A 27823-nucleotide genomic window follows, 5' to 3' on the forward strand; every position below is an offset into this window, starting at 1 on the left:
ACACTTCTCAGTTATCAGTGCACAGAGAGCTTGCTTTTTTGAGAGGATCCCACAGTCAGATGCAGTCTGAAGTGGCAGATGAGTTGTTCAAAAGCCGGTACAAGGAGGGCACAAGAACCAGGGTGCAAGGAAGGCTACTGTGCCGTGCATCAAAAGAAAAAAAAAAAAAAGCCACTTTGCATTTTTAGTACAGGAAAGGCCTGTCAGATTAGCTGGCCCATTTATCTAAACCCAGCATCGGAGTGTTCTCTGAAAGGCACATGCTTCACCTAATTTTTCTAAGAAACACTCCTGGACAAGAGACTTCCCCTGCGTTGTTTAGGACACTTTCTGCAATGGAGGAAGGATCCCGACCAAGGCTGCGTAAGGAAGTCAGCACCGAGGAGCCTCAGGTGGACCCATCCCTCCCAACCTGCACCAGCCAGGTTACATGGTCTCAAGCTGCCTATCAGCTACTACCAGGGCTCAGAGCCAGGATTTGTGTTCCTGACACTCTGTTTTTGATTCCATTGTTTCAACAAGGCAGTGACTCACAGACAGAACTCAGATGAAGCTCCTCTTCACACTGCTTATGTCCTGGCTCCAGGGCCCTCCACCCACACTGGTTGGTGGACTACAGCCAAGATCATTTGTTCCTAGTAAATCCATAAATACGGATGTAATGTCCCCCCTGACAACCCTGAGGAGCTTTCTGAGCCACTGCTGTCAAAGCAGAAGAACTTAAGGGCCAGTAAAGGCTGTGGACAGGTATTGATGGCAGACAACATAGCCCCCCAGTGACAGACGTGCTTGTTTCCCCACTGCTTGCCACTGTCTCTGACAAATCACAGCCTCTGGGGTTTTACACAAGTCTTTCCTCTCACATCAGTCCCTGTGTCACAGCTTTTATTTGTCCCCAGATTGCCTTTTTTCACCCCAAAGTTAAAAATGTGTGTTTGACACGGAGAGAGGCACCAGCCAGGTCTGTGCAACCATTTCCTTCGTTCAGCCTCTGTTTGCAGTCTATTTGACCTTCCCAATCTCAGCTCCTAGAGGTATCAGAGGTAAGCAGGGCATTTCCATTTTGGAGGTCCCAGCCTGCTCCAGGACTCTCCAGGGCCCTTCCCTGCTTCCCAGCTCCCTTCCCATGCTCCAGCCTCCAGGGGGGAACTCAGAAACTTTTCCCCCTCCTCACAACTTTACAAGCACCCCGTTCAGTCTCCAATGAAGAGCGGGATGGAGATCTTGCAGCATCTAGTTGTGCTAGATTTTATGGAAAATTATTTTATAGAAAAATAAAACTGGGGGTCACTTGCCCAAACGTGCCAGGCTGCAAACTGCAGCAGTCCAGTGACTGTTTGATGGGTACCCTGAAGACCAGAGCAATGCTGCTGGGAACATCCAGCAATAATAACCGTAAGTCACGGTGATAAATGTGGGTATTTCACCTTCCACCCTTCCCTCCTGTCTCTCAAAGCCTAGTGCTGAGGAGCAGCCACACGAGCCCTGTTGCCTCTCTGACCTGCGATGTGACAGCTGTTACATGTACCCAAAAAGACACCCACACCTCACATGATGTCCCATCTCGTATTTATAGCCCACTATCTGCTAGATTTATGTCCTTCAAGTATTTGTCCCGCCTCCCATGCACATCATTTCACGGAGCCTGAAGTAGCTAGGCACATTTTATCTTTCCTAGCGAAGCAATTCCCCTCTCCCCAGGGCCTCTGATCATTTCTGTAGCTCTTCTTTGCAACCGTGTCAGCTCATCATTGCCTCTGGCACCACAGCTCAGCACTCCTGCGTGCCACCCCTCCTAAAAGCACCTTCACGTCTCTGTCTGAGCTAAAACCTCTCTCTTCTGTGCTGCCCACTGGTCTTTTCCAAAACTGGCTCACTGTTCCTGCCACACACCCCAGCCCTGGATTATTTTGCAGTTTGCCTGAGCCCAGGAGGTGTTTCGTTGTCTTTCCTTCCCGTCTCTCTAACATCTCTGGTGTCTCTTTCTATTATTACCCAATCTGCGCTGGCATTCGCAACACCTCCCAACTGAGGCAGGAGAATGTAATTAACAAGCTGTTTACCTCTCCTTTCAGATCATTAATAAATATGTTACACGAGACCGCTACCTCGCCGAGCAATGCAAAAACCAGATGAGGCACGAAGCTTGCTTTTTAACTTTGTGCTGCTTTCAACCCATGCTGGTGCCACTGAGACTCCTCCGGAGCAAATTCCCCCCCAAAGCTGCAGCTGAACCGAAATTAATTTCCCCTCGCCTTGGCACATGCACTCCTTTGTGTCAGATCTCATGAATCTGGTGATGAGATGACAAAGCTGATGCCTGAAGGAGCTACAGGAGTTGGACATCTTGCCACTGGTGATGCAGTGCTAATTTGGGCAAAAGTCTGGGGGTTAAAGGGGCAATCTGGGGTGCTCAGATGGAAACGGACCCGAGCTGCCCTCTCGGTGCCCAGGTGCAGCAGGAGGCCCTGCTGGAAGGACTTCACTGCATTTGTCAGCAGAAGCTGCAGAAGGCCATGGGCCAATGGATGACCTGCACAGATGAGGGATTTCAGATGGATAGGAGGCGTTCCTTTGGTAAACCTACTTTTTATCTTGCTTTTAAATTTCTCTCTAACACAAAGGAGACTTTGATGAGGCTTAAAGAGAAAAGCTTTTTGCTGAGGGTTGCCTGAGGTCTGTAAGGACAACGTGAGAAGCACACACTTGGTTTCAGAAGAGCTGCTTCTGCCCCAAGACAGGGAACAGCCTAAAAAAACCCTGACGGTGCCTTCCTGTTCCCTGGTTACACGTTGCCCACAAATAGTCCTTCCAGGATCAGCCAAGACAGCTGCAGTCAGTGTTACCTGCTTTTATCCCAGCTGCACACCTTTCCCTTTGCCTCACCTGCTGGAGGGAGATGGAGGGTCTGCTCTCCAGAGCCCAAGAACAAAGATGCACTGGTCTTCAATCAGCTTTCTTGGGGACTGCTGTCATAAGCTACAGTGACATAACTAAATACAGCTGCAGCACTGGTTTCCACTTGACATAATGCTTGGTTGGGTGGAAGACAAGAACTCTACTCCTCATTGACAGGTTTGGGTAATTCAACCTTGTCCTGGTGCAGAAATAAAAAATAAACCACTCTTAGAGGACTCTGCAGGGGAGGGGATGGAGCCTGGACAACCCCATGGGTGGTCTGCCCTGGCAGCCTGGTGCCAGGCGGCTGCGGGGTCTCAGTTGACATTACCCACCCCAACGGCATGTCTACAGCTCACATATATCCAGGGAAAGGTGGGGGACAGGCGACAAAACCATGGAGGTCGTGGCAAGCACAGCCTGCCTCCTGCTGCTCTCTGCCATCATGGAAGGGTGTCTGCAAAATGCTGTGACATCCACAAGGTGGCAAGTGCAGCTGAATGACGTTGTGTTAGCATCTGATTTTTCTGTTGGGCTCTAATGAGGGTGAGGGTGAAGAGGAAGAGGGCAAAAGTAAGGACAAATAGAAGGATCCAAGATGTCCAAAAAGCCTCAGAATGTCTCAAGTTAAAAGAAGAGCAGAGCCGGAAAGTTCATCCTTTGGATGATTTTTGCTCGTATATTTGAATTTATTGTGCAATTCTTGTCAGTGATGGTGTGGGCATGGGCCAGGTTTATGTCCTCTTCCCTCCGCCAGACCCAGCAGAGCAAGTAAGAAGTGCTCCCCCAGCCTCCTCCTACCCTCCGAAGTCACCTTGGGCAGGGAGATGGGTTTGCTTGTTTGTTTTCCTAATGGGTAATTAACATTGCAGGCAGCAAGGGACCAGGGAGAGGAGAGGAGGTTTGCACACAGCTCAGCCTCCCAGATGGTCCCCTTGGGCCACAGCAGCAGCTTGGGCCCTTTGGTGACCTTGGCAGGCGAGGGTCTTTCAAGTGACTTCTGCTTTGCTAGTGCTTACTTTGCTGTTGGATGGTGCCCGCTGGATGCCAGAGACGTGTCGCAGTGTTTCCCCACCACCCGTCTTTAAAGGCCAATTAGTGGGTGCTGGTTTTGTTTTGCAGCCAGCAAGTTAGCCACCCCAGCGATTTAACAACTGCAATTTTCATTTACAGTTGACTTTGAACAGCCAGTTTTATACACGCACAGTGAAATAATGGTATAATCAACCTAGGAAAATCCATTAAAAGGGTGCAGAAACATGGAGCTCACAATTAGAAAACCCCAGGACTGAGATTAGTGCTGCAATTTAATTCCTCCTTAGATGGGTCATCTTTACACAGATGGGAGAGAGGAGCGATTTTCTCTCCAAGGCTTTCCCACCAAAATTCTAGCCATTTTTCTAAATTTTACTTTTCTAAAGGAAAAAAAAAAAAAAGAGTGGAAAATTAACAACAACAAAAAAAATGCTTTGAGTTCATGGGAATATTTGGAAATACCTCATTTTTATCCTTCTGGAAACATATTTAAATTGTTTCAGAATGGTTTAGGCTTTTCCTTTCTGGTTTCTTTTTAACCTCCAGTTAATTCGTTCTTCAAAAGGAGGAGCCATTTTGAAGCTTGGAATCTTTTCTGTCTGTCTTGGAAAAGACCAAAACCTTCCTCCCAGTTTCCAAACTCTTTTATGCATCTGTTTCTCAAATGAGGAAGTTTCTCAAGCAATTTGTGCCCAGGAAAAAAAAAAAAAAAAAAAAGGAGGACAAAAGCAACAAACGAAACAACAAAAACACACAAATCTGCATTGCCTCCTGCAAAACTGATTCTCAACTGGTTATCATAAACACTGTTTAATCAGGTGCCCACAGACTGCTTGCTCCACAGGGCTGTTTGCAGAGGATGTATAATATTCACTGAGTCAATAGTCAATATTCCTTTTTATGCTCACCAGTTAGTTTTCTCAGACCTCTCCCTTGGACCCTGCTCACCCCTTAGGTGAATATTTGAATTTGTGAACTTCACTTTTTCACGGTGTTCAGCACTGCAGTCCTGCCTGCTGGGAGGGGAGGAGGTGCCACCCATGTTTCCCATATGAAAAACAACAAATGCCCTTTGTATAGGTGGGTATCACTGTGTCTTTGAAATGTGGCCTTTGGGTCACTTCTTCAGCTGGTGTAAACCAGTCCTACTGACTTACAGGGATGTGTATTTTCTCCATTTTGGTGTTGTTACCACCTGGACCTTATCGTTTGCCCCTGCACTGGACGTGAGCTGTCTCCCATTGCCCTGGCTCTGCTGGCAGAGATGTGGGCACTGCCATTCAGGCCCTCTGCACATCCCACAGGTGGGTACCAGCTCAGACAGCACCCCCAGTGCTGGCTGCATCACCCACCGGCCGCCCCCTCCCACCCCACAACCAGCACCACAGGGCTCCTGCTGCACCTCGCCCCCATCCACCTTCACCGGGACCCATGGCAGTAACACCCACACTGGTCCCTTCCCATAAATAAATGTTCATAAATATACCAAACCACTCAGGCCCTCGGGTGACCTCGGGGCTCTCCACTATTAACCTTTCCCCGTGCTGAGAATTGGCCATTTGCTCCTTCCCTTCCATCCCCACCTTATCTTGGTTTTAATCCATGCCTAGGCTTTTCCTCTCATCCTGTGGTTACCAAGTTTCCTTAATAGCCTCCTATGAGGGACTTTATCAAAAGCCTTTTGAAAGCTTAAATAAATTATAGCCCTGGCTCCACCGTTCCCTGTTATCTTTTTAACCCTTCTGGAGTGTTCCCGGCTCGGCAGAGCCCCTGCCTTTCTCCACACACCGCATCTGCAGAAAGCTCCTGGGGCTTACCCGTGCATTCCCCCCAGCCCAAGAGGACTTCTTGAGATGCTGATACATCTCCCAGTCCCACCACAGGACAAAAAGCTATGCCTGGCAACTGAAAACCCACCGTCAGCCCCCCTCGCTTGAAAATATATCACCTCAGTTGGTGAATTTGTGAGTATTTGATGTGATTTCCATTGCAATTTTGATTTGCAATTGTGATTATAAGTTGACAGGTATTGTACAGCGAAGGTATTTCCAAGCAAATAAAATGTCCTGTTCCAAGCATATATTAAAAGAGAAATTTTGAGCAGTTTTTAAAGTCTTTTTAGAAAAATTGTTGAAGCAGAAAGAGTCCAGGTGAGATAAATCCAAACATCCGCTGGAAAAGCCCGTTCAGCAATCAGGAACATAACTCTTCCCCAGCTCCACAGCCTGAACAGACCATTCACACGTTCACCTCCTTCTCCACGTAGCCCCTTGGACGAGCTGTGGTGGAGAACACTCCCTCTCAACAAGATGCGTCTCTGCCCTCTGCTTTTCCTTGCAAACCTCTCGTAGAGGTCATGCCTGGGTTGTTTAACACCCTGGAGAGCAGGGTGCTCGGTTTCTCTCGTCTCCTCGCCTCTCTTCACCCCTTGCCAGTTTTAAGAGCCATGCTCCATCCTTCTGGATTTCTTCCCTTCCCCTTGCACATCAAATCGCATCTGAATCAGGGCAGCTCAATTACACTTTTGCTGAGATCTCCTGGGTAATTTCAGCGAGATTGGCTCAGCAGGAAGCGATGTGCCGGCTCCGGCTCTGCTCAGACACTGCGTGCCGCCTCCGTGGCCACGCCAGAGCCCCATAACCACCCCCTGAGACATCAGGAGAGCAGGAAAATAGGTGCTACCCCCTACACAGAGACCGGGGCTGTGACATTGCCAAACCCTCCACATTATCCAGAACTGCCCCAGGGACCTGACCTGATCTCCTTTCCCCCTGGCTGCTTGGTGGAGGGCAGGCTCTCTGTCATTCATACGTGCCCACGAGCAAGACAAGCTTTGCTGCATGGTCTATATCTATATCCATATCTATATCCATATCTGATTTAACAACATCATGCTGGGTACAAGGTTAATGTCTCGCTCCATTTGCATACACGTGCTGCGGATCTTGGAGGTTTGCAGTTAATAACAAACAATGAGAGGAGCTGTGCCGTGTGTACGTACTTTCATGTCCCAGGTAGCCCGAGTGTGAATGCCTAATGCTCGCCTGATTATTATTCGCTTGGTATTCAATAGTTTGAAAAAATAAAAAGTCCTATAGTTAGAGAGTGAGATAGGACTGTTTAATTTCAGGCCATTATCTCCCGGTAATTGCTGGAAGAATTTCATTCTGTGCCAGTGCAATGGAAAAAAAAAAAAATCAATTTTTTCCCCCTTTATGGAAAAAAAAAAATAGAGCCTGCTTTTCTCCAAGGGGTTCAGGGCTTTCAGGCCATGGCTGGGAGCAAGAGCCATGGCTGCTTTATCAAATTCACATTTCATTTCCAGCATGCACCCAAGCTGCATGTAAATTATAATGAGAAAAGGGGAAAAAACAAAGAGATAGGGCTCAAGAGATGGGAAATGATAATGAAATCAAATGAACTCAGGGCCTTTGAAGACTAACAGAGCCACAGACAGACAGATATGTACACACTGACAAAGATAGAGACGAGCGAGGGACATGGATGAGGACACAGCCAGAAAAGCAGGCAGATGGAGAGGGGGGGAATGGGAGATGCGCACCACAACGTGCACAGGGACACGATGAGTGAGTGAGCTCGGAGGGGTCCCTGCTCTGTGCAGACCCCTCAAGCACACATAGGGATGTGCATCTTGCAGGTAGCTGGTTTTCCCAGCATCTCCCAGCCCTGCCATGCTGCTTTTAAAGTCCTATGGGTGTATGATAAGACCTGGCAGCGTTTTCCCCTCTGGAAAGGATCCCTTTCAACATATGTCCTGGCACCTCCACTCTTCCCAGTGCAGCCAAGCCATCGAGCACAGCACGCTGGATCTATATACTGCATGACCAGATTCGGGGATAATTCACCCCATAAATGGGGGAGAAGCAAACAAGGAGAAGTCCCAGGAATGTCTGCTGCTTCCCAGTCACCTGCTTGAAGGCAAAAGGGTTCAGACCTCCACTGAGCCTGGGTTGTGGAAGGCAACCGAGCCCAGGGACCCAACCCCACCTGCCTGGCTGGGGACCTGCACCTGGGTTTGGGGAGCAGGAGCTGTTCTTCTGCTGGGTGCCAGATAAACCTCTAGATATCATTTCACTTCTGCCGGGCACTGAGATTTGGGTTGCCTCTCATTAATTAGAGCTCTGGCAGGGACCTCAGAGGGCTCCTGTGGTGAGGGTCAGGGAAAGGCTTGGTGCTCTGTGACACAGGGCCAGATTCTGCACCCAAGGAGCATGAAGCCTGGCTGCCCTGTTTGCCTTGATCCACCAGGGCCAGCGAGAATCCCTGAGGGCAATTTTCCCGAATTTTAGGTAGCTTCAATTCGTGGGCTACCTCCTGGGTCAGTTACTCCAGCAGTGTACCCCCCATTTCTGGCAGCCTGTGGATTGTTTCTAGGCACAAAGGGAAACAGAAGGAAAAAAAAAGAGAAGCCTGAGCCTTCAAACAGTCTTACCACCTAACCCCAAATCTCTTGAAAACAGCCAGGCAAATACCAGCACAGTGAAATCCCACAGTGCACCCAAGCCCTGGCGCCGCAGGCAAGGTAATTTACCAGCTACCCATGAAAAGCACCTGTGCTTGTTTGAGTAACCTCTGAATCACTCGTGATGAATCACAACTTATTATAAATTGTCACAGATTAATTTAGTCACGCATAATTATTGTCTTTGCAATTACAGGAACGACTAACAACCAGTGCCACTGGGCAAAGGGGGGGGGGGGGGCGGTGTGCTGGGAGCTGACAGGGCACAAGACACCTCCAGAAGATGCTGCCTGCATCTGACAGCAGGACATGGGGGTGCCAGGGCTCACTTCTCTCTGCCCCCAGCATCTCCAGTGCTCATCAGGTCCAGGCCAGCAGTGAGCATCTCCTGGGGAGGCAGCTAAGGAGCCTGCTGTGGGGATGCAAGATTATCTGAAGGAGCCCAGGGGTTCCGGGGGCTGCCCTGCTGGGACCCCACACTGCTGCAAATGGAGTGTGAAATTCACGCTTTGCACTCTGGCAGGAATGGCTTTGGGATGACAGGAAACGGCGCCAGCAGCAGCTTTCAGGAGCATGCTGCTGAAATCCCAGGGCAAGGCAGAGCACGCCTTGCGTAGGGCCTCTTGGTGCTCTGCAGATCCCCTGAGCAGCCAACTGGCTCCTACAGGGTCCACATTTGCACAAGAATAATTTGAAAATCCTTCAGAACTTGCTAAACTCTCTCAGCTCTAACGAAAGCAATGCAGGAAAAGCAGGATGAAGAAAAAAAAAAAAAGAAAAAAAAGGAAAGAAAGAAAAAAGGAAGAAGAAGCCAGAGATTGATTCTTACCTCATATCATTAAAAAATAAATTGCTGTAGCGCTATAACATAAAGTAAGAATCAATCTTATTTTTTAACACCAGAAATAACCTAATGAAATACAAGATTGATTCTGAATATGGGCTTCTTGGTGGAGCCCCTGTGGGAATTGATTACAAAATTGAATGTCTCAGAGCTGATAAGATGAATTTGGAATAAATCTTACTTTTAACTACTCCCTTTTTATGCTCATAAAAAAAAAGAAAGATTGATTCCAATCAAAACTTCTTCTAAAAAGTGAGACAGTTTCGATTTGTCGAGGCAGTTTTTCAACAGAACAGCACTGAACTTCAGAGCCAATCTCACCCCTAGTTATACATTCCCCGGGGAGGAAAAATACGAGGCACAATATTTCTGATTTACAGCTCGAAATGAGACAGTAATGATCATAATAATCAGGACAAGAAGAAGGAGAGAGCCTCAAGTGGATGGCAGCTCTCTCGACTGATGATGCCAAGGGAGGCAGAGGTTTGGAAAGCAGGGGTGGAGGAGCAGGGACTGCTGAGGACACCTCCTGCTCTGCAAGCCCCAGGGTCTGGTTACACTGCAAAAAAAGCCTGCTGGGGGTCCCACCAGCTTTCCAGGGCTGCACCTCCATCCCTACCAACATCATCCCCATCACCCCTTGCCCTAGGAAATGCTGGATTTCCCGCTAGCCGATGCACTTTTCCCCCAGCATGGAGGCTTCCCGGACCCATCAAGCTCGGAGCATTGGGCTCTGCGGTCCTCAATTCCAGATGGGCTGTGACAATTTCCATATCTTCATTTCTAATCACTCTTCCTGCCTTTGCTCCCATGGACAGCGGCACTGGTCTTATCAAAAAAAAATGAGGCAAAGTGCTCAAAGTCTTGGAGCCCTTTCCGTATTTTCTTTAATCTCTCTCTCCCCACTGCTGCTTTGCAGAAGGCCGTTTCAGGACTCTTGTTGGTTGGATGGTTTCTTCTCGTCTCCAGCTTATATTTATTCATGGCTCATTTATACACGTTTGTTCTAGTGCCAGCGTTTTATTTCAGCTTCAACTACTCTTGCACCTGGGCACCTCTGCAAGATGGTGGTTTGTTCCCATCGCTCCCACCAAATGCTGCTACACCAGAGATGTCTCATAAGGGATTTTTTTTTTTCACTTTCTGGAAGAAATGCTATTCTGATACCTAACTTGTGTCTGTTTTTCTGCTGTTTTTCAGCGGCTGAAGACAATGTGAAGACTAATTTTTTCTTTTTCTATTTCTCTTTTTCTTTCTCTTTCTCCTTCTCTCTCTTTTCTTTTTCTGTCTCTCTTTTTCTCTCTCTCTCTCTTTTTCTTTTTCCTTTTCCTTCCTCCCATCTAATCCCCCAGAAGGACGTCCAAAAGAAGCACCACCCAGAAGACCTTCAGCACCGACCAGGACAATTCTCTTCCACAGAACCCACGTTACGTGGTAGAAACATGACCGGCTTCCCACTGGGATGGAGCGAACCACAAAAACGGGCTGTGCCTGACTTTCCCACAGCTGCACAGCCGAGACTGCTTGGACACAGCCCCGTCCCCGCAATGTGGGAGTCTCATCCAGCTCCTTTCCTCCTCCGTCAGCATCTCGCCACCTCTCCCCTCTCCAAGACCGGCACACCAGCCCCGGCCGGGTGGGGAGCCGGGACGAGACGCCTTCCTTCTGTGCCTCTGCCATATGGGGTCCCGGGTGTTCAAAGGCTCCTGGAGCAGACGCACAGCCCAGCTGTGCCGAGCGTGGGGGCTCCTTCCCCGTCACGCGCCCGGCCGCGCCAGATGTGCTCCTGACGTCCTCCCGTGCCATGACGCACGAGGATGCTCGGCGTGCTCCCCAGCGTGCCACCGCGCTCCCCAGGGTGAGCCGTGCTGCCGGGGGGACAAGGGGACTCGTCATCCCTCTGCCCACCTCTGGATGGGGTTTTGGAGGGGTTCCTGCGGCTGGGGGAGGCAGCTCGTTGCTGCGGATGGAGAGGCGCTTCGTTCTCCTACCCCAGCAAAATCTGGTCCGCATTAAAAATAGCAGAAACTCTCCCAAACCCACTGTGTTTAAATAATGTTAAAGATCTGACTGAAAGCATCGAGAGCAAATTCCAAGGCCTAATGAAGAAGGATTGTCTGGCATGGTAATAATAATAAACTCGGTGCACATATGTATGTATGCATGTACGTATAGAGACAATTTTGTCTGAGGAGCTGAAAGCCCCATAATTAGCAAGGTCTCACGGCTGCTCTGGGGAGCACAGCAGGTAAGTGCTCTTGACTGGCTGTTTACAGCTTGGTAAAAGCAGGTGCTGAGTAAAGGGTCTTTCTGGGAGCCAGAGGAGAAAGGGAAAGACATGTCTCCTCCCAGTCTGTCCTGGTCCCTGCTGCAGCCCTGGGACGCTTGTTGACCCTGCTTTTCAGCCCTGGTTTCATAGCAGAGCCAAGGAGACCTGTGGTGCTGATTTACTGCAAAGTCCTGGTCCCATGCAGACGTGATGACCCAAGTCCAGAGGCTGCTTTGCAGCCACGAGACCAAGGTAAGGTACCAGGAGTCACCAGTACGGGTCTGAGGCACACAGGAGACACTGGACTTGTGGACAAGGAGGTGGCAGGGGGAGTATGTCGAGGCTGAACCTCTGCTGATCACCCCAGGCCCCAGCTCCTGCAGCGAGGAACTGTACTTTTCCCATCGGGTGGCTGCGAGACTATCATTCCCTGCTGCAGGTGTGCTCAGCAGCTTTTTCACTGACTCAGGTGATGATGCTCCCGGTCCTCCCTGGGGAACTGTGTTCAGCAGTTCCTGTCATCCTCCTCCACTTCATTATGCTTAGCAGCTCTCCTCCTCTGCCTTCCCGTTCACGTCCTTCAGATACCTCTGTGCTGATGAGAGGGGAAGGAAGAAAGAAAAGGGCACCTTCTGGTTCCTACCTGTGCAGGTGGGTGCACGGTGAGAGCTGGAAGAGCAGCACCAATGAACCACATGTCATAGGAGCACACAAAGCTTAGCGGGTGCCCAGACACCACCACGAGGGCACAGGATGGATGCTGAAATGACCAGGGATGCTGCATGGTAGGGGAACCTTTCAGTCCAGGACATCAGCTGTGAGAAATCAGACTTCGGTTTGTCCCATGCTAGAGGTCCTCAGAGCAGAGCCTGCCCCAGACCTGCTGGCCAGCCTGGAGCCAGCTCTCTCCTGATTTCTCTTCTTCTCTCCTCAAAGCTGAGCTCACTTTGCATCTCCTGAGCAAGTGCAAATCTGGACAGACAACTAAGCAAGCAGAGATATGTACTTGCAGTCACCTCAGTCTGCTCCCAAGGCCCCCATGGCCCCGTTAATCACCTGGGCTTGCTTACGCGGTGCAATTTGCATGGTAATTACATTTAACAAGAACAGCAATAAAGGAAATAGAAAGTGTAATGTTGTTATCAAGACATAATTATTCCTGAACAATTCGGTGATTACAGTTTGTTGTGGTTAGAACTAATTGTCACCAGCCCTCGTTGGTGTGGCCTGCTCCCTCTGGCTCCAGCAGCTGTCCCAGCAGCAGCTCCTGGGTGTCTCCTGGACTTCTCCAGCCACCATGAGGCTTTAGACACTCAGATGTGATGCTTCGAGCTGTCTGAATCCGCACCTAGCAGAGCAGAGCTGTGGAAATGAGAGTGATGAGCATATACTTCAGCCTCCTCGCTCCTCTACTTGCACAGATTTCAGGGCTGTGTGGTGCTGGAAAGGTTTGGGCAAAGCAGCAGGGATGGCAGGGAGGGGATGGCTCCCTTAAGCAGACACGGACAGGAGGGATGCAGATGGGCATCCTTGGTCCAGCCGCGGGGGGACAGGAGGTGCAGAATCTCCCTGGGAGCCCCAGCTGCCAAACCTTCCTCTCACCACCCTGGAGAGGTGAGTGATGCTTGCTGCTGGTTAAAATGTGAGGTGCCTGCACGGTTCTTCCCCTCAGGAGTTTGTGTGCCCGCTGAGATCGCATCCACACCTGAGGGTCTGCCTGGTCCTGCAGAGCAAACCCTCTGCCCTTCTCTTTTCCTGCAAGAAAGGAGCAGAGACCCATCTGGATAAAAGCCAGCCCCCTCCTCTCCCATAGCACTGCACAGAGAGCTGTGCTCCCAGCCTTCCCCTTCCAGACCTTGGGAAATGAGGAAAATGCTTCCCTGTCCTCCTCCGAGCTGAGGGAGAGGTCACTGAGCCACCAAGGGGAAAAGAGTAGCCAAAGGACAATGCCAAAATGCCTGGAGCTGGGACTGAGCTTCTCCTACACAGAGACCTCATATTCAGGGCTCCGAGTCCAGCCCATCTTCTCAGCTCAAAACACTTGCAGCTGGTTTGAGGAGCTCGCAGAAATCCTTCGGCCCTCTGAAACCTGAAAAGGAGGAGAAAAAGGCAACTGCTCTGTGATGTGCAGTTGCTTTGCTCCCCAGAAGGTCTCTGAAAGCATCAGACGAGGAAATCACTGGGGGCAGCGTGCTCTATAAATCACTGCGCACACCAACCTTCAGGTGTTTGGTGGTGGCTAAACTGGATCGCTCTGAGGCTGGTAAAGAAGGAAGATGTGGAGTGGGAGGCAAGAAGGGCTGCAAGAAGCTGCCTGGAAAGCAGGGAGGGGGGTTGAGAAGAAAGTGTTTCCATGGGGAATGTGTGGGAAGAGGTGAATGCAGAAGAGGCCATGCTCCACTGAACATCATGCAGGACCCTTCAGGTTCCATTTAGGAGACCGTCCACAAGGGAAGCGACCGCAGGGAGCACTAGCAAAGGGCTGGATCCTCTTCATGCAGCCCGGAGGGATCAGGCATGGAAGGGATCATGGTTCTGGAGCCCAGAATCAACAGATATCCCAACCCAGGTACCCTTCAGTCACCTCTTTCCTGGACGGTGAGCAAGCAAAGTTACTCAGGTGTTTGTCAGGAGGGGACCCTTCCACAACTTTGATCACCCTTCGTGATGACTTTTGCTGTCCTGCAATATCCCTCTGAGATGAAGGATCGGTGAGAGCTCTGTGCAGCACGGAAAAGCTGAACAAGCAGTGGGTTTTCACAGTGACTGCTCCTGACCTTGAAGCTGAGCTGAGACCAGAGAGCAGAAAGGAGATGAAGGTGGCTTACAGATAGTCTTCCAGCCCAAAGCAAGACTTGCTCATATGACAGGACTCCTTGGGGATAAAAAGCCTTGTTGAGAGGCATGGAGAAAGGCAGAGCAGTGCCTTGGCACTGTGATACCTCTGTAACATACTCCTCCTGTGCAGGAGGACAGGGCACCCTGTGTCACCCCCCTGGTGATGCTGGTTAACCCCCCTGCTCCAGCCCTGTCCTCTCTCAGTGCTTTGGGCTGGACAGGGGAGACCCAGGAATGACTGAGACACAAAGACAAGATGCAGGAGAGGTCCCTCCACCGGTGCCCTTCTATCCTCCTTGCTGAAGCAGAGCTGCTTTGTTAATCACCCCCGTGGATTAGCACCGCTTTTCGAGCTCCACCAGGAATCACAAATTGCATTTGCACCGCTTAGCCCAGGAGCATCACTGGGGCTCGGTAGACAGATGCGAAAGGAAACCTTTAGAGAGAACAAGGGGAATAACAAAGAGATTATCAGGACCGAGCCTGAAAATTAATAGACCAAATCACAATTAATTAATAGACTGAATTCAATTAATAGCCTAAATCCTCTTTGAACACGCGGTCACCTCCATCGCTGATCGTCTTTGCACCCTCCCACGAAGACAGTTTGGCTTCTCTGATAAACGGGTTTAAGGAACACAGGGTTGGGGGGGAATACTGGGAATACTGGGGGGATATGGGGGTGAGGAGAGATCAGTGCTAGGGGAGGGCAGGGGGGGAGCCCAGGGTGCATCTGGCAGCAGGCACAGGGAACCCCGAGGCCACCAAAACGCTGACATCTCCTCTCTTTGATGAAAGTTGTGACGCTGGAAACACGGTGAGTATTAAGAGCAGTTGTGGTCCTGCTGTTTGGCTTGTATCTGGATTAGATTTGTGTTAAGGATGGAATATGAGTCTGGCTAAGTATTACTTTCCACAAATATTTGGCTTTAAAAAAAAAAAATAAGGCCCAAATGTGGAGTTTATCACATTCAGACCCAAATAAATTGCAGTGGATGTGAAGAGCAATAAAAAGTAACAGGAGAGGCAAAGGAAGGGGCATGGGGTGGGCATCGCCTGCCGAGGAGGGGGATGCCCAAGGTGCGACTGGTGCCTGGGGGGGCTGGGGCTGGGAGGGAGCCGGGAGCAGCCCTGTAAGAGAAAACACTGGTGGAGGAAGGCTTGAGGACTTCAGAGGGTTGGCACAGGGAGTGCTCCTGAAGGAGTGTGCTGTCACCGTGTCAATGACGGTTTAGCTACTGTAAGTAAGGTCGTGATTTTGAGAGTTGAGGACATTTCCAGCTGCCTGGTGAAGAGGAGGTTCCTCTCTTTGGTGACTGAAGGATCCTTTTGGGACACAAGGATCTCCAGTTGCTCTCGAAATGGGTGGGAGAGGACTTTTTCCCTGTGTCCTCCAGCGTGTGAAGGCAGCACATCCTCAGGCAGTGCTTCGTGAAGGCACAGCTGCAGCTTCCTGCACCCCATCCATGGAGCATCCCGTGAGCAGCAGGTTTTTGGTGCTCGCATCCCTCCTCTCGACCAACCTGCCCCAGGACCCCAACACAGCCAGCCCAAGGGCAGGTGACACTATTTACAGGACTGTGTGAAATGAGATTTTCATACAGAGTGTTTACCAGCCCAAAAATGCAGCTAAGAGACAACTGCAACTATTCACAAATCCATGCTAAAGATGGCAAACAGTTTAATCAGGGTGGGGGGAAGCAATAAAAGAAAAAAAAAATGAAAGTCACATTTGCAAGGCTCAAGTTTCCATTTCACAATGACACTTTGAAAGCCCATTTGCCTAAATGTATTCATTGCCATGCTCAAACAGCAAACAGAAGAGAGCTCACAATGAGGAAACAGAAAGCAGCGTTTCTTTTAATGTAAAGCAAATTAATGAGTAATTAATCATAAAAAGCCAGCCTATCTTCCCTTGGCTGTGCTCAGAGATAGTCACTCGTTATCTCTGATTTACTCCAGACTTGCAAGCAGCGCATATCAAAGGAGCCTGGAGATGAACATGGTTTCATGCCCACCCTTGGAAGTGCCACCAGCGCCATGGATGTGTGCTTTCAGAAAACAGCCCCTGAACCGCAGCGATGAGCTGGAGCTGCCACCAATGAGCAGGGCAAGGAGGCGGTTTTGCCCTGCTAGAAGACCCTGGCACGTTTTGGTCTCCCCAAACCACAGATGTGCTTTGCACCAGCTGGTTTCCAGTGGGAGCCACTGCTCATCGGGATGCCACCAGCTAGTCCAGCACATACAGGTCCTAGGAGGATGCATTTTGGGTGCACACCACTCAACCAACGCAGCCTGCCTCAGCCTCTCACCCTTCTCCCAGGGCAGATCTCTGCTGGGCCGCAGGTAGGTCCCACACCTGCTTTCCCTGCAAGAATTCACCTCGTCCTCTGCCCAGTTTCCTTCTGGACACCCCCAGGCCAATCTTTTTCCTGGGAGGAAGCACAGCGTTCGCTCCTGGGGACAGTCCAGACGGTCAAAACAATCCTCGATCCCAAACGGAGCAAAACAAAGGCAGAGCTTTCCCTGTGAACTGGAATTGAATCATTTTGAGTCACTCAGCACAGTTGGATAAAATCAAAATGTTTTGTCCTGATTTTAATTACCCATTACTATTAAATTATTTTATATACATTACAGTATATTATGCACAAGCATTTTGATGTTTTGACCACTTCCTCCCCTTTTTCTTTCTGTGAGAATGAAGTTTCCTCACAATCCACGCATTTTCACAAGCTGTTTTGCTTTCAACAGTTTGGCATTTTCAACGGGGGAAAAAAAAAATTGTCTGAAAACCAGCTGCACTTGCAAATGCTGCGGAAGGAGCTTCATTCATTCAAAATGCAATTTCCACTGGATCCCTTCCCTTGGTTTTAGGTCGACAACCCAGGCCTGCTTTCAAACGCTACCATGGGGCTCCACATTAATTGCTTCCCCGTGACTTCGGATCCATTACCAAACCCCGGGAAGGGTTTCTCTTCCAAGCCTCCCGTTCTGGAGGCTTGCCCGTGGGTCAAGAGGTGGTTTTCCTTCCTAGGCAACATTGCCAATGCCAGCAGCCAGAGCATCCTCCTTATTTCCGTAGTGTGGGTTTTGGAGGTGGCTGGCTGGGTTTGGATGGTGCAGCCCAAGGTGCTGCCCTGCCTCTGCCTCCTGCTCTGCGGAGCAAGTTTTGCACCAAGCCCTCACCCAGGTGGTGCAGGACAAGCCAACACACAGCCCCTGGTGCAGCATCCTCTGCCCAGGCTGACTTGAAGGACCTTGCAGACACCAGATTTCCAAAAATACCCACCCCGTCCCTCAGGATTTATCCTCGGGATTGCCTCCCTTGCAGCATCATTCACTTCCCCAAGGGAAGAAGTCCTTGTTGCTTCCCTCCCTTCGCACAGCACTGACCATGGAGGCTGTGAGCTCTTGCAGCTCCACAAGATGTTTTTCATCTCAATATTATTTTTAGGGGCGGAGGGGATAAAATATGCCTTCTTGACAACCAAAAAAAAAAAAAAAAGAGAGATTATTTCCCTGGGAAAATTTTTGTTTTGTTTAAAAATTTCCATTGGAGGAGAGCTACAAGTAAAAATGCTTGATTTTTTTTTTTAATGGAAGAAAATGTATATTTTTACCAAACAGTGTTCTCTGAAAAATCTGTCCCGTGTCTCCCTTTTCATCTTGAAAAAAGAAATTTTTTTTTTTTTTTAAAGAAGAAATTTCTGTATGATTTGGGAAATAGAGGGATGTATGTGTTTTAACTAGCAGAGTGGTAAAAATTCTCCTTTTGGCCAATGAAGCCAGCAGGTCTGTCGGGGAACGGCGCTTGTCCCCGCGCCAGCCCTGCTTGATGTATGGCTGCGGCGGTGGTTGCTGTGTGACTCATTTAGCACCTCACTCCCTTGGAGCTGTGCAAATTGCTCTCATTGTTTATGCATCTGTGTCACTCAAATAACTTCATGGGTGGTAATTAATCTGCACGGCCGCTCTCTGAAGCTTGCACGCACCTGTATAGCCCTGCCCAGGGAAACTGAGGCACGGATAACGTGGCATGTGAGACCAAAACCACCACGATACCTCTCATCGGTGACCCTGAGCTTCTTTGCTGCCTGCTTTTGAGGGTAAAGCGGTGCACCTTTGGGTGGTGGGACGGGGCTGGGGAGGCAGGGATGCTCAGAGAGATGCTCACACCGGTGCACACCCCCAAACCCCGACAACATCTTGCCCAAATCACAACCACTGGGAAAGAGTCGTGCATCCAGATGGGGAACCGGCAGCGGGAGCTGGCACAGGCGCCAGAAACAAAAATCCCTCTTTCTATGCAAATGTCCCTCAGAAATAAAGCTCGGGAAGGGGGGGGCGGGGGGCGAGAGCAGAAAGTGGGAGGTGGCGTCACGGCCTCGGCTGCTTCCTTCTCCCCCGAGCCCCCCGCCAGGCGTGAGCGGGTGGCACAGGCAGATGTTCGCCCATCAGATATGCTGATGATCGCGCCCGGGGGGAGCGGGGCTGGAAGCAATGCATTTTAGCCCAAATGAAATAATAACGCTTTCCAATTTCTGCCTTGGCTTTGGTTTCTAAAACAGCCAAAGGAATGAGAGATAATGATTAGAAGCATCAAGAGGGTGAGCAAAGGCTTCGGAAGCTGCTTCTGCAGAAACAGGGGTTAGGTGAAGAGTTTTTCAATTCATTAAAAATTAATTGTCAGGAAACTCCCTGGTGGGGTTGATGAACAATGAGCCTTTCAGGTCCTCCAAACAAGGGCTGCCTTGCTTGGGCACTGGGGACCCAGTGGGTGCAAGGAGGGAGCAACTTCTCTGCTTTCTGCCAAAATGCTCCTGAAAAGGAGGTGAGATGGGAATGGCAAGGCTTGCAGAGCAGCAAGAGCCTTGGAGAGGCTGATTCCCACACGGCGACGGAGAAGGCAGGATATTCTCTCTGACAGCAGGGGGAGAAAGGAGGCACCATCGCATGGGTATTTTGGAGTATCCCAACATGATGCATGGCCACATGAAGCCAAGGTCCCTGAGCTCCGTGTGTCCTGCTGATGCTGCTTGCGAGCAGGTTTCCAGCCCCAAGAGGGACAGAGAGCCACCTGATTTCCAGCTCTGAAGCACCCCAAATCCTGGCATGGAGCAGGAAGAGCCTCCAGACAGCCAGCCAGCACATGGGGTGCACATGCCTGTGCGTGCATCTCTGCGTTCATGCATGGGAGCGTGTGGGCACATGGGGTACCCCCAAACCCACCCCCAGGCATTCCTGTCCCCATGGATGGTCCCGGTGCTCAGGGAGGGAGCGGAGGGAAGCAGCAGGCAGGGATGGGGGCAGGAAGGAGGGGGGACCGTGGGGTCCAGGGGGAAGGGGTGACACTTAAGCTGGTGGCAGGCGAAACGTGAGACGGGATCGGTCTGGAAATAATGCTGCTCCTGCCAAATTTACAGCCCTCCAGGGGAGGGCTGTGAGAGCAGGGGAAGGAAAGCCGGGGGATATTACCAGGGCCTGGCTTTCTGTAGACATATGCTCCTGTGTTACGAGTGTTGGGAGGGCACCTCAGGAGCCCCCATAATGAGCCTGAGGGGCTGGGGGGGCTGCTCCATAGCTCCAGGACGCTCTGAGCTCACGGGCTCGGTGCAGGAGCTGTAACAGGTCAGCAGGAGTGCTGGCACTCAGGACAATGTCCTCAACTTCTGCTCCCTGCAGGGAGGCCACCATCTGGGGTGTGACATCCCCAGCAGCGGGGTTCATCACTCGGCTGCAAGACAGAGCGGGGAGAAGAGCAGGACGGAGAAAGGAGCAGCCACCTTGTCATTCACACGCACTTACCTGCTGTATCAGCGGCGGGGAGGAGGGAAAATGAGCTACCGGGGAAATTGCTTTGGGTAGAAACGATCTGCTTCTTGCTCCCAGGTTGCAGCTGCGGAAGTCTGCCTTTTAACCCCTTCCCAGGCTCCATCTTCCCGAAGATAAAGCAGCGCCCACGTGCAATGTCCTCAGGAGGTGACAACAGGGAGCGTGTCTCCATGGGAAGGCTGCGAACCCTCTCCCGACCGACCCTTCACGCCCGTGCACTTTGCGCTGCAGCAGCAGCGTGGGGCTGGTGGGGTGCGGGGGATTTTTTTCCAGCGCTGCCCTCCAGAAGGCTGCGGGCTGGGAAGTCAGGCCGGTAGCACATCGCCTTCCCCGAGGAGGCTGTTGCGAGGATTAATTAGGAAATGCTCGCAACCTGCCTCAGAGCTGGGAAGCGCTAAGTGTTATTAATCAGCACTGCGGAAAATACGAGGGGACGGTGAGGAGAGGTGAACCACCTCGTGGCTTGGATGGGGTTGGGGAGACCGGGAGGTGCAGGCCATCCTCTCCAGCAGGTGTGGGGCTGCCCCAAAGTGGTGTCTGTCCGTCCACCCGTCCATCCCCCCAGTTCCAAAATCGGCAAAGTGAAAAAGTGGGGAAAAAGCAAAACCTCGTATCCCCTCCTCTGGACAGAAACCCCCTGCTCCAGGACGGTCTGCTCTGTCCCACCCAGCTGGAGCCAGAGGAAAAGGAGACCTCTGCTCCCATCTATGGGGAACTGGGAGAAGTACGGCTGGGACAGACCCCCCTCTGTCCCCACCGCCTCCTGGGGTCACCAGGAGCATGGAGACACCGCAGTGCCACAGCGGGTGGCACCAGCAGGACAGTGCCAGCCCTGCAGGGCTAAATGACAGCTCCTGCCCTGCCCTGTGCCACACGGTGACATCCACACCGAGCCTGGGGTTGGGATGGGAGCCTGCCTGGGCTCACTGGGAAGGGGCTTGCAGCTCCGGGGCTGCAAACAGAGTCAGCGAGAGCAGCTCAGGGGCAGAGTGGAAGGGCAGAGCAGATGCAGACCCCACCTGGCCCCACAGCCGGCCACAGCTGGGCAGAGGTTTCCCTCTAGAGCAGCCCAGAGGGCTACAAAGGACCCTGCTGACCTTATAAAACCCTACACTGGGTCAGAGCACATGCAGGGAGCCTTGAATACACACAGAGCTCTGCATGCCTGCCTCCAGATCTGCCTGCACACCAACACACACCCCTACACCAAACGCTTCTCACACCCCTATGCGGAGGAGCAGAGTCAAGAACTCCCCACAAAGAAAACCTATCCTCCCATTTTTCCGCCTCGGGCATGTCTGGAAGTGGCTTGCAGGCCCCTCAGATGCAGATGGCAAGTTGTAATTATTTAACATGCTGTTAAAATCTGCGATTTTTCTAAAAACAGCCACCGCGAGGCCGGTCCCGGCAGCCCATGGCAACAGGACGGCTGCTCAGGGCAGTTAGGAAGCAGCTAATTCATCTCGCTGCTAATTTGTGTGCACAGACCTGTGCTGCAACAGGCTCTGCCCGAGCGTCTGCGCAGGTACAACCCGAGGGTTGGGTATTTGCAGAAAGCAAACACGGGAGAGGGCGCAACCCAGACCAAGCAAATTCATTCTTCTAGATAAGCAAATACTCAGGGAACTTTTTTTCCCCCGTGTTTGCTCATTTCTGTTTCAATGGTTTTTAGCATGTGGTAGGTCAGATCAGCTCTTCAGAAGTCTTCCTTCCAGACTAGGAAGCCAGAGTCTTCCCCCTTTTTCCTTTTCCTTTTCCTTTCCCTTTCCCTTTTCCTTTCCCCTTCCATTTTTCTTTCCCTTTTCCTTTCCCCTTCCCTTTCCTTTTCCTTTCCCCTTCCCTTTCCTTTTCCTTTCTCTTTCCCTCCCTTCCCTTTCTCCTTCTCTTCTCTTCTCTTCTCTTCTCTTCTCTTCTCTTCTCTTCTCTTCTCTTCTCTTCTCTTCTCTTCTCTTCTCTTCTCTTCTCTTCTCTTCTCTTCTCTTCTCTTCTCTTCTCTTCTCTTCTCTTCTCTTCTCTTCTCTTCTCTTCTCTTCTCTTCTCTTCTCCTCCCCTTCCTACCACCTTTCTTCCTTTCTTGTTTTCTTTCACTTTCTTCCTCATAGTTCTTTATTCCCTTCATTCTCTCTCTCAATTCCTCTCTCTTTCATTCTCTCTTTCCCTTTTTCCTCTCTTTCTCTCTTAAGCCTGCCCAGCACAGACCTCCCTGGGGTTTTCCAGCTCCCTGGACAGGATGAGCCCCATGCCCAGCCCTGCCCCTCGCCTCCTCCCTGCCTGCCCACATCTGCAGCCGTGCTCACCCCACTGCCCAGCCTCACACAGAGCCACCGGATCAAGAGTTCACTTGAGCTGACAAGCTCCAGGCATACCCCATCTGAGCAGGCAGGACTTAAAGGCCCCTGTGCTACGCTTCCAGCAGCAAGGGGGGAATGCAAGAGCTGCCAGGGCCAGCGCTCCGCAGCCTGCCACAAGCTGCAGGTGCAGAGCGAACCCCTGCAAGTGCTTCAGCACCTGTGAACGAAGAGGAAAAGCTGGCAGGAGCTCATCTCTTTGCACCCCATGGCCGTGCTGTTTCCAACCCCGTGCTCGGTGCCTCCAGCTGGCCATCGTGGGCTGCCAACACACAGCCTGCAGTCACACCGAGCCTGGCCAGGGCAGCTGGGTGCTGCAGCAGGTCGGGGCCCTGGCAGCCGCCCTGCACACAGGCACCACCACCCTCTCCTCTACCTGCAATCTCCCTCTGATTTCCAGCCTTGTACCCCCGCTGCTGCTCTGACATTTCTCTCTCAAAGATGGCACTTCCAGCTGATGTTGATTTTTCTTTCTCTGCAAGTGTTTTTAAGCACCAGCAAGGCAGCTGGAATAAAATTAGCATTATTTAGCATTACCCAGCACCAAAGGCACTTGACAGATGCAGAAGAACAAAGATTTGGGCTGGATGTTGGGAGAAAGCTTTCTAACGCTTCCAGCACCGAAACGTGGGAAGAGGCGAGCGGGGAGAGGCTGGGCCCCCCCGGGGGCTGCACGGCCCCAGCCAGGCTCTCCACTCCTCCAGCCTCATCCTGCAATTCTCTACAGAGCCTCACCGACCTTATCAGAAGGGAAAAAGGTGTCAGGAGCTGCGGGTGGACTGTGGTTGTAATGCCAGCACTGCTGCCCCATCACTTGTTGCACCAGCCTGGGGCATCCCCAGCAGTCAGCAGCGCACAGACCCCTCGGTCCCCGTGCCAAAATAGACCCCTCCGGCATCCCGGTCACTAGATCCTGCTGCCTGTGATGAAGGGGAGAGCAAGGATGTGAAATAGGATGTCTTTTGCCCAGCTGTTTTCCCCTCCAGCTGCACCTCCCGCCTGCTGGGTGCGGATGGGAACCGAGCCCCTCTGCCACTAATGACTGTAACGAGGCTTCAGCCAGGCACGATGCTGTGGGAGGCGCAGCCTGTCACCTTCCCGGTGGCTGCAGGCGATGTCAGGTTTTTCAGAAGCTCTAATGGCAAACTGTCAAACAAACCCGTCCCCCCCGGAGCCGCTCCGCTCAGCCCCGTGTTTGCACAGCCCCTTCCTAGCAGCGCGCGGAATTAGGAGCGGGATAAACAACCTCTCCCCGAAACCTCCCTCATTTGTGCGCTTGCTCTCCCGAGAACTTCGGTAATTGCATCTTTGCCTTTAAATACCACGCTGCTCCTTTGGCATTTCACTGTTTAAATGTCTCCCGCTTGGAAGATGACATTGTCGGGCAGATCGGCGCAGCGTCTCTGTGTCTCAGAGCAGGGACATTTTGGGCTGCTCCCCTGTGCTGGCTTCTCCAGCCACAGAAACCTGGGTTCAGGCTGACAGTAAGGATGTCCTTGCTGAGCCCCTGTGCCCCAGGTCCATCCCGCATCTCCCCATCTTGTATCCCAAACCCACAGCCTCCCCATTGCCTGCAAACCCCCATGGATGGACACGGGGCATCTCGTACCACAGTGCTCACACATCGTGGGCAAACACGCACAGAAATGCTGCTGGAGATCAAATTTTGCCTCCCAAAGGCTAGGCTTGATTGCCCCCCGTCCCCACAAACCTAACAGAATATTCTCAGGACCTGATGCTCACACATTTTGTTTCCAATTTTGCACGGAATGGGTGAGTTGAAATATTTTTGCAATTAGCATAACAGTACGAGGGACTGCAGCTGGGAGACGCTGGGAAGTTAGGGAAAGGGGGAGCAGCAGAAGTAATGTCTTTTCTTTTTTTTTTTTTTTGGGGGGGTGGGGAGAAGTGTAATTATTACCCCTTCATCCTGTCTGCAAAAGGGATTAATAATGTCCAGCTTCACAGCTGTCAAAGCCCTGATTAATTGAGCTTGCTCTACTGAAACCTCATCTGTTTGTCTCGTGTCGATGTGCGAATTGAAAACACAACACAATAAATCTTCCCGGGCATCCTGCACCTCTCTGCTTATCGGCTGCCCCCCTCCCGCCTCCCTTGCTTCCGAGCAGCCTGCAGGGGCTGAGCAGAGCCCTGGCAGCCGCGTTCAGCCTGCAGACGGTGGCACAGCAGGGTTAAAATCCCCGGGGATCCCAGCGGGAGAAGCTGCAGGGACTGGGCTGCAGTAGGGCAGGGTTTGGCCCCCCCAGCAGAGGTGGGGCAGCAGAGTGTGGGCAGCACCCTGGCAGGAGAGATCCCTCAACGGTGTGCAAGGCAGGGGGAAGGATGCTGCGGGGTTTGCATGGATTTACGTGTGATGCTTTGCACAAAACTGTGAGATTCACCTCACTCTCCGTCCATCCGAAAAGCAGGACGTGCCTGAGCATCCCTGGCTGCACCCTCGGGAGGGGGGCTCCCCACTACTCCAGACACAAGGCAGAACCCTGAAGGGTTTTGGCACAGATGCAAAACAGGAGCAGAGCAGCAGGTGGCAAAGGGGATTAGGAGCCCCTCTGCTCAGCCCCGCTGCAGGATGAGGCCCTGGCTGCAGCCTCGGCACCGGCTCCTTGCTCAAGCTCTGGGCCACGATCCTGGTTTCAAAATCTCTCAGCTTCCACCAGCACCGCTGTGAGGACAGGGTGATATTTTTGTCTGTGAGGCAGCACGTCTGCCCCGTAGTGCTGAATAAATAAATTGCTGTGATGATAAGGAAGATCATTATTAATTAGAGTGCGTAAAGAGCCTGAGAACCCTCCAGGGGAAGATGCTGCAATGCACTGAGAGAAAATCATAGGTAATTTTTCAGGGACATGCTGCTAAAGAGGGACAAGGTTATGAGGCAGGATTGTCTCAGAGGGGGAATCTGCTGGGATCAGACAGACCTTGGCGGGCTCTGCCCCGACATCTGGCTCCTGCCCAGAAACAGCCCTGGGATGGGTTTGGGATTTCCCTGTCCTCTTCCAGGTGTCCCAGCCCTGGCTGAGTGATAACCCCAGGGCACAGCTGGGCTGGGCAGGGTCAAGACACCTTGGTGAGGTGTCCCCATCACTTTTTCAGTAAAGTCTGAAACTCACCAGGACGCGATCCCCCCGAAAGGACCCTACCGAGCCTAAAGGCAGGTGAAAGACAATGCTTTAATTAAATACCCCGTCACGGTGGCTTTAGCTGATGCTCACAGAAAAAATAAAAAAATAAAAAAATAAAAAAACAAGCGGAAAACTAGCAAGAAACCTATGTTTACCATTTCTCATCCTATGATATGCAGTGTTTTCTCTGTGTGCCTGCAGGAGACAAGCAGCTAGGAGCACAGGCAGAACGAAAAGAAACAAAACACGGTGTCGACATGGCAGGGAGAGGGGAGTGAGGTGTCCGCCCCCCAGCCACTGCAAGGTTCAGGGTGACATTCACCCATTTTGTCCCCCCAGCACCCCTGGATCAGCCCTGGCAGCACCGGTGCCCTTCTGGCAGCCCCAGCCCTGGTCCCAGTGAAGGTGTGGGGACAAACCTGGCAGTTTGGCAGCCTGAGGGTGGCACTGGGATGGCAGGGCACGGGTTGGAGGCTGGAGGGAGCCCACTCTTGTGACAGAACCTGGGGCACTTGGGGATCCTCTCTGTCCCTGGCACCTCCAAGGAGACCCCTCCTCATGTGCTGCTTGTGCTGATCTGGCAGGGACTGCGCCGCGTTGAAGCCATTACATCTATTTTTCTGTAGCTGAATAATTTTAATTTTCTAGTCAGTTACCTTTTAGGTCTCGCTTCCTTCTTTCTTTGGGTCTTAATTGCCTTTTCCATCTATCAGTGCTCCCCTGGCACTCCCTCTTCTCCTGTATGCCTGCTCTCCTCCCCATCCCTTCCTCCCCCTGCCCATCTCCCCTTCCCGACCCCCCTGCTTATTGCAGCCACCCCTCTGCTCCCCCCCTGCGGTGGCTGCAACCCAGCGAGGTGCTGTACCGGTGAGCTTTGCCCTTCCTTGGCAGGAGATGGGGCCCAGGACCAGGATCAGGCCAACCCTGGAGAGCAGCACCCGGTGCCTGCACGGAGCCGCTGCAGCCAAGCCAGTCCCAGACAGAGAAGAGGGGACAGAGGAGCAGCCCCTGCCCCTGCCCCTCATCTTCCCAAATCCCATCTGGGATGGTTAGCCCTACACTGAGGCCCAAAATCCGGGGTTTTGCAGCAGATCTTGCAACCTCTCCACCCCATGGGGATTATAGCACCCTTGCACCAGAGTGGGAGCAGACACGGTGTCCTCCAGCTCAGGGTGGCCCTGGGGGCAAGGGAGCATCCCCAGGCAGGAGCCCCAGTTCCAACGCCTTCTCCTACACTCAGAGAAATCCTCTCCCTTCCCAACCTGATGTCCTTCCTGTTAGATCCATCTGTCCAGAAGACACCAGTCTCCTTGGCATTGCTGGGGGCAGTGTTGGGAGGGACACCCGGTGCAGGCGGTGGCCAACTTGAGCGCTCTGAGCCGGGTGATTCGCCCTGCCCCAGCAATGCTTCGCCTCCTTCCCTTTGAGGCGGCTTGTATTTTCTTTGCCACAGAAGCACAAAGCAAAGGAGATCAAACAACAAACAAACACCATCCCTGCGCGGGCTGCACCAGGGTGGGAGGACAGGACGGAGGCGAGGGTGTGGGTGCGAGAAGCAGGGGCTGTCGGCAAGGCAGCTTCGGGGAGGCTGATTGTGCCTGGGCAATGGTGTAGGAAGGCTGCGCTTCTTTCTGCGTGCGCTCTTCTGTTCATTTGAAGAAATGCACGGGAGAGGTGACGTGGGAGCTGTAAGTACAGGAAAACGTTCGAGCAACAGGCTTGAAATGGAGACGTGCGTTCGGGTGCAAAGGGATGGTCCAGCAAGGCATTCAGTTGGTGACAGCTGTGTGACAGGGGAGGTGGGTGATGCCTTTTCCACGCTGCATGTGTGGCAGAGGGTGTGCAAGGCTTTAGTTTGGTGCCTGTATGTGTGTGTGCGTGTGTGCCCGTGTGTGAGCCTGTGCACAGCTCCAGTGACACGCAGTGACGTCTGCTCAGACAGGATGGGGCACCCCAGCAGCACCGCTGCTGAACAAGGTGCCTGGCCTCTGATTCCAGTGCAAACCTCACCCTTAAAAACAAGCAGCATGTCATGCTCCACCTCCAGCCTCATTTCCAAACCTCTTTTTTAAAATAAAAAAAAAAAAAAGGGAAATTATAAAGGCGAGGAGGAATGAAAACCAGGCAGAC

The sequence above is a fragment of the Anser anser genome (assembly GCF_964211835.1).
Source record: "Anser anser genome assembly, chromosome: Z".
Taxonomy (NCBI): domain Eukaryota; kingdom Metazoa; phylum Chordata; class Aves; order Anseriformes; family Anatidae; genus Anser; species Anser anser.